The 7346-nt window shown below is 58.5% G+C and overlaps 1 pseudogene; it reads left to right on the forward strand.

Annotated features, from left to right (window-relative positions):
- The first annotated feature begins 4278 nt into the window (after nt 1-4278).
- On the forward strand, nt 4279-7024 carry LOC147970447 (uncharacterized; annotated as a pseudogene).
- Nucleotides 7025-7346: the final 322 nt, after the last annotated feature.

The raw sequence follows: 7346 nt of genomic DNA on the forward strand, positions 1-7346 counted from the left end.
GCGTGGAAGGCAAGCTAGGCAATACGGATATGTATATCTCCTCCTTTGTAACCAACCTTGTGTAACCCTAGCCCCCTCCGGTGTTTATATAAACCGGAGGGTTTTAGTCCGTAGGACAACAGACAATCATACAATAGGCTAGCTTCTAGGGTTTAGCCTCTCCGATCTCGTGGTAGATCAAATCTTGTAATACTCATATCATCAAGAATAAATCAAGCAGGACGTAGGGTTTTACCTCCATCAAGAGGGCCCGAACCTGGGTAAAACATCGTGTCCCCTGCCTCCTGTTACCATCCGCCTTAGACGCACAGTTCGGGACCCCCTACCTGAGATCCGCCGGTTTTGGCACCGACACGGCTTCTTCGCCGAACTCTTTCAAAAGTTCGATCAAGCACTTACTGAAAATGCTGCGTCGAAGGCGCTTATTCTCCTTCACGGAGTCCGCAAGTTGGGCTCGGGCATCTTTCAGTTCCACGCCCAATTGGATATTGGCGTCATGGAGATCATTTTTCTCCTGCCTGACCCGCGTAAGCACGCGCTCGCCGGCATTTAGCTGTCGATTAGCACGTTGCGCATTCCCCGGCACGGCCTCCGGATTCACTCCGGAGTCATCTGCAACATCCATTGTTAGATTTGCATGCAATCCGCATACTATCTGGTACCTGTCATTCTTTGCAATGGAAACAAGTGTTACCAGAGGGGGCCTTCTCGGACTCCTTCAACGCGGCAACCGCGGCCCGTAGCTGGGCTTTGCACTCTTCCAGCTCTTGAGACAATTGGGTATTCTTCTCTATAAGAACCTGCACAAATAATGATCCTTAAATCCGTTGTGTCAACTGTTTCAAGTCTAAGGGGCTACTGATATATATATATAATCGTCAGACTTTCTTACCCGTATGACCTTTACATACTGGTCCGTGGCTCTGGCAAGACCGTTTTGAGCAGCACGGATGTACGCGTCTCCTGAGTTGAAGGCATCGAACGCCTCTTGGGAGAAACAAGCGTCACGGAGTACGGCCCGGCGATGCCTGTGATTCATGGCGCTCTCCACTTTGGAATTTGTAGCGGATAGTCTATCTGCATCCTCTGTAGGAGGAGCATCCGGCATTCGCCTCGTGTTAGCTTCCACCTCTATGTCCGGCCCTGGAGCCCGACTGGTGGAGGCGTGATCGGCAACCTCTCCGGATATAGTTCGGCGAGCATTTTTCCTACTAGGAAACATGGACATCATTATATTTAAAGAAAGACGACAACCACGGAGCAAGGTTTTGTATCATACCTCTGCGCCAGCGTATTAGTCCTGACCGCCTTCCTTTTTAGCCTACCCGGCTTCGGTGTCCCTTGTTGGCAAGTCACTACGGGTTCGGCATGGCGTCCCGAGGGCCTTCCCTGTAAGACACCATATGTGTATGGTAGGTGAAGTGCATAAAAGGGGATCCTTCTCAGAAGTTGGGACTCCAGTTTTTCTTACATGCGATGCAGGGAGTAGCCCAGGATAGTCGGCTATGATGACCACCACGGCATCATCACAGCTCAATTGATAGAATGTCCTGTCGATCAGCTCCACAAATATGTCCGGATCCTCTTTGTGTCCGGGATCGAGGGCCTGGTCAGGGTCCTCCGGTTGTGGAGGTGGGCTGTTGACCTCCCTTACAGCTTTTCGCAGTTCCTGCCATGAAACGGAAGGTGAGTATTTATGACGAAGAATGCGGGAAGGTTGGGAGTAAATAGTGACAGCTCACCCAGCTTGGAGGGTTGTACATGGAGAATCCATCCCGTGGCTTAATACGGATGAACTCCTCTTCCTCTCCCTTGTACAAATCGGACAGAATTTTTGATAGAGCAGCAACGAGTCCGGTCCCTTACGCCCGCAGCGGGTGGCATCATCTTCCCTGTTAAAGTGCCACATGGGGTGCCGTCGATATTGAAGTGGTTGCACCCCCCGCATTATGCATATTGACATAACCTCGATTATTGTCAGTCCTGATTGAGCCAGCACTTTTATCCGGCCCATCAGGTAAAGGAATTCTCCGTTATCTTCCTCCTGAGGTCTCCATGGGCGCCAGCTTCGGCATTTCTTCAAAGGGGCATTGTCGAACTCGAGGAGACCCATCCGAATAGGATCTGGAAGGGGGACATCCTCCATGTAAAACCACTCCGAAGGCCAGTCTTCAGACGTCTTCTTCGGGGTACCGGACATGTATCCGGTCCCGGCGATGCGCCATATTTCGGCCTCGCCCACTTGATATATTGACCCCTTCTGTGTACGGGGCACAAGGCAGATAGCCTCTTCCACAGCTCCAAATGAGCTTTGCGGCCCAGAAACAGCTCACAAAGGGCAACATAACTAGTGATGTGTAATATGGAAGCGGGGTGAAATTATGCAACTAGAGGCCATAAAACTCCAGGAGCCCGCAAAGGAACGGATGGATTGGAAATCCAAGTCCCCTTAGTAAATAAGGGACAAGGCATACCTGCTCCCCCATGGAGGGATTGGGGAAGCTCTCCGCTTGCTCCCCGCCATTATAGGTGGCAAGCCCGACTCGAACAGGGACCATATACGCTGGAGGGAGAAATCCCTGGGTCTTTAACTCTACTAATTGGCTGTGCGGGACGGAACATTTCTCCCAATCACCGAGCTTAGGGCTATGAGAGTGAGAGGAGGAGCTGCGATGGCCGGACATGTTGGAATGGATTTTTCCGAGTGCGCTCCGATGGATACTCGCCATGGGAGGATGGTGTGGTCTGGATCTAAGAATCCCCGTCTCTTTAATAGACAGTTTACTTACATGGCTAGGGTGGAAAATGTAAAAATTCCATGGCTCCTCGCATTCGCTCGACACATGGAAGATAGCCCTTATTGGGCGCGGAAGCTAAGAAGTGCAACATTTATGGGGAGCCGGACACTACTCAGCAGATATTCAGAATTTGGAGCAGAACCCGCCCTGCAATGCCGAAGACAATCTGCACGCCAGACTCATCATCATTGAAGCCTGGTTCAGGGGCTACTGAGGGAGTCCTGGATTAGGGGGTCTCCAGACAGCCGGACTATATCCTTTGGCCGGACTGTTGGACTATGAAGATACAAGATTGAAGACTTCGTCTCGTGTCCGGATGGGACTCTCCTTGGCGTGGAAGGCAAGCTTGGCAATACGGATATGTAGATCTCCTCCCTTGTAACCGACTCTGTGTAACCCTAGCCCCCTCCGGTGTCTATATAAACCGGAGGGTTTAGTCCGTAGGACAACAACAATCGTATCATAGGCTAGCTTCTAGGGTTTAGCCTCTACGATCTCGTGGTAGATCAACTCTTGTAGTACTCATATCATCAAGATCAATCAAGCAAGAAGTAGGGTGTTACCTCCATCGAGAGGGCCCGAACCTGGGTAAACATCGTGTCCCCCGCCTCCTGTTACCATCCGCCTTAGACGCACAGTTCGGGACCCCCTACCCGAGATCCGCCGGTTTTGACACCGACATGCCTCTTTTATTTATTTTTAAAGTCTGGAGTCTCATTTCGACTTGTGGGGGAATCATAGTCTCCATCATGCTTTCCTCACTGGGGCAATGCTCTAATAATGATGATCATCACACTTTTATTTACTTACAACTCGATACTAGAACAAAGATATGACTCTATACGAATGCCTCCGGCAGTGTACCGGGATGTGCAATGATCTAGCAATGACATCAAAAAACTGACAAGCCATGAAAACATCATGCTAGCTATCTTACGATCATGCAAAGCAATATGACAATGAATGCTCAAGTCATGTATATGATGATGATGGAAGTTGCATGGCAATATATCTCGGAATGGCTATGGAAATGCCATGATAGGTAGGTATGGTGGCTGTTTTGAGGAAGGTATATGGTGGGTTTATGATACCGGCGAAAGGTGCGCGTTATTAGAGAGGCTAGCAATGGTAGAAGGGTGAGAGTGCGTATAATCCATGGACTCAACATTAGTCATAAAGAACTCACATACTTATTGCAAAAGTTTATTAGCCCTCGAAGCAAAGTACTACTACGCATGCCCCTAGGGGGATAGATTGGTAGGAAAAGACCATTGCTTGTCCCCGACCGCCACTCATAAGGAAGACAATCAATAAATACATCATGCTCCGACTTCGTTACATAACGGTTCACCATACGTGCATGCTACGGGAATCACAAACCTCAACACAAGTATTTCTACTAATCCACAACTACCCACTAGCATGACTCTAATATCACCATCTTCATATCGCAAAACTGAAAAAACAAATTGATTTTTGGATGGAGGCCGCGCGCTCTGGCGTCCTAGGTGGCGACGCCCCCTCGCCGCTGCCTATCGGCGACCCCGCCGCTGCTCCGTCCGCCGGCGTCCTCCCGGCGTCCGAACTCCTCGCCTCCTCTCCGACCCTGCGCGTCGCATCCTTCCCTCCCCCATCCCCGCCCGCTCCGGACCCGGCCCCCACCCCCGGGTGCGCTGGGCGGATGTCGCCGACGATGAGCCGCCCCCTCTCCCCGGTCCGCCGCCCCCTGTCGCTCCAGCGTGCCTAGCCGGGCCGGTGACTTAGCCGCCCATGTGTGGGGTTCGGTCACCGCGGTCGCTGACACTGCCCTCGATCTCGCCTCGGGCGGGTGGGTGGCAAAACGCGACCTTGCGCGCGGGAGGGGCGCGCCACCGCCGGCCGCGGGCCTGGGGGGTCATCGGGCGCTCAGACAGGGGCCGCGTCGGATCTTCGTGGCATCGCTCGGAGGTTTATGATGGCCCGCCTTTGCCGGCCCCACCGGCGGCTCGTCCGCGCAACGCCTTTCCGACCGTTCATCGCCTCGTTCGGATCCTCTGCATTGTGCTTCCGTGCCTCCTCCCCTGCTCGTCACCTGCATGTGCTCCCCGTGGCTGGGTCGCCGACGGCCGCGACGGCGGCTAGCCCGGCGAATCGAGGGGAAACCCTACGATCCACGGTTGCCCCTCGCCTGTCGGGCCGCTCCCCGCCCGCCCCGTGCCGCCTGGGCCTCGTGTCGGCTGCAGTGGGCCGGCTGGGCCGTGCCCTAGCCCATCGGTTGCTTCCAGCTACTGGGCCCTCGCCCTGGCTGCTGGGCCGTCCTGCCAACCCTGGGTCGGCGCTGTGCCCTAGGCCCAGGTCCATCGCGACCTCTATCTGGATCCCCTTCACTCTGACTCGCCCCCCCCCCCCCCCGCCGCCACCCTCGATCCAGCTCGCCTCTCCCTCCCCCTCATCCAGCCACCGCCTCCGACGGCCCTCCTGCCGCGTCGGCTACCCCCCCCCCCCCGCCCTCCTCTCCTATCTCGTCGTGCCCGCCCGTGCCGCGCGACTAGGACGACGGGGCTGCCCGCCCCAAGCGCCGGGAGGCCGACCGGCGCGAGGCTTCCCGCCCCTCCCCTGACGCCCTGCGCCAGGAGGAGGAGCTCCGGCGGGAGCTGCGCGCGCTCCGGGATGGCCGCCGTGATGAGCGCCGCTCTTCGGCCCACCGCGATTCCCGGGGCCGGTCCCGCTCCCCTCGGCTGGAGTCCTTGGGTGACCGGCGCGCCCGACGGCGCTCACCTTCCCCTGCCCCGCGGCGCGGCCGGAGCCCCTCCCCGGTGCGGGCCCCGCGCCCCCCGTCCCCCCGCTCCCAAGCCCCACCACCAGACCCCGCTACGAAGCAGTACGTACCACCCCACGCCACCGGGTCCTCGGCTCCTTCTGTGACTACCGCTCCGGGCGGTGGCCCCCCTCGCGGCCGCCAAGGTCCTGCCAAGAAGAAGAAGCGCCACGGTCAGGGCCGAGGCAACCTGGCCCCCTACCTCCTCCGGTCCCAGGCTCCTCCGCCATCCCGGATTCCGTCTCCAACCGTTCCCGCCCCCTTTCTTCAATTGCGGGGTGGCGGGCCACTCGCAAGTCAACTGCGCCAACCCTCCATGCTGCTACATCTGCAAGGATCCCGGGCACCCCGCGCTTCTGTGCCCGGACCGCCCTATGATGTCGAAGCTCATGATGTACGGCCACGGCATCGAGGGGCTGGGCTTCTTTCACCTGGAGGTTCCCTACCTTCCACCGGCCACCCCCTCCCTTCAGGCGATCGTCACCATGGTCGACGGGGTTGCCTCCCTAGAGATGATCGAGGCTGAGCTCAACCACCTCTAGCGTCGGCAGTGGGACTGGGCGGTCACCCCGACCGCCGGTCACATCTTCACTGTGGTCTTTCCCGACTCCATCAGCTACGGCTACGCCACGCGGAGTGGCCGGATCACCCTCGCCCTCCACCAGCTCGTCTTCGACATCACCGAGCCAGTCCTGGATGCCCAGGCTGTGGCTGTCCTAGATACTGCTTGGCTGCTTGTGGGTGGCCTCCCCGACATCGCCCGGTCTGAGCTCATCATCCGCCAGATGTCCATGATTCTGGGCAAGGTGGTGGTGGTTGACGAGCTCTCTCTCCGCAAGGAGGAGGAGGTCCCGGTCAAGGTCAAGTGCTTAGACTCCACGAAGCTTCACGTCACCGTTCGTGTGTTCTTCAACGACCAGGGGTACGACCTACGGATCGCTCCCGAGCCTCCCAACCATGTCGGTCGCGCCCACTTCACCGACGATGGTCCCCTCGGTGACACCCCGGGGGCCAGTGACGGCTACCATGGCCGCCATCGACCCCGCTCTCGCCGGTCAGACAACGAGGAGGGATCGGAGGACTTCCACTCCCGGTCTCGGTCTCCCTCTCCCTCACCTCCGGCCGCTGGGGGCATGGGCGTCAGGTTGCCCCAGGTCTGCTCCTCGAGGATCCGCTCGGCTCGATGCCCGAGTCCCCTGAGGCCAGTGATGCCTCCAGCGTGGGCTTGGTCGTCTGCCCCGGGTCCTCTCCTTGCTCCCCCGCTCCAGTCGGCTCGCCGCGCCCCAGCTCCCCCCCCCCCTGTCGCCGCCGGGTCCGCCTTCCCCGATCGCCAGCATGGTGGTCCCGGTTGTGGCCTCCGTCGCCCTGGCTGACCCCCGCGACGCCCTGCCTCTGCTGCCGGGCTCCAGTGCGGTCGAGGAGGCCCTAGTTGTTTCGCCACTGCTCGCCGAGGGGGAGGCGACATCCCCTCCTGGCGCGGTGATCGTCGCCGCTCCGTCGGGCCCGATGATGGCCCTCGGTGGGGTTGTGGTGGCTCCGGCTGTCACTAGCCCGCCCACTGACCCCCCCCCCGGTGGCCGTCTCGCCTCCTCCGGTCGTGGATCCTCCCCAGCTCGCGGGTCCTCTTGCCGACCCGGCCCCGGCCATCGCCTCCCCTGCGCCTCCCCTGCCGGGCCCGACCCCGACTCCGGCGCCCCCTGGCTGCATGCTCCCTCCCGCGACGGCTCTTGACACGGACGTGGAGACTCGGG

Source organism: Triticum urartu, chromosome 5A, assembly GCF_056163025.1.
Source record: "Triticum urartu cultivar PI428250 chromosome 5A, HENAU_Tu73, whole genome shotgun sequence".
Classification (NCBI taxonomy): domain Eukaryota; kingdom Viridiplantae; phylum Streptophyta; class Magnoliopsida; order Poales; family Poaceae; genus Triticum; species Triticum urartu.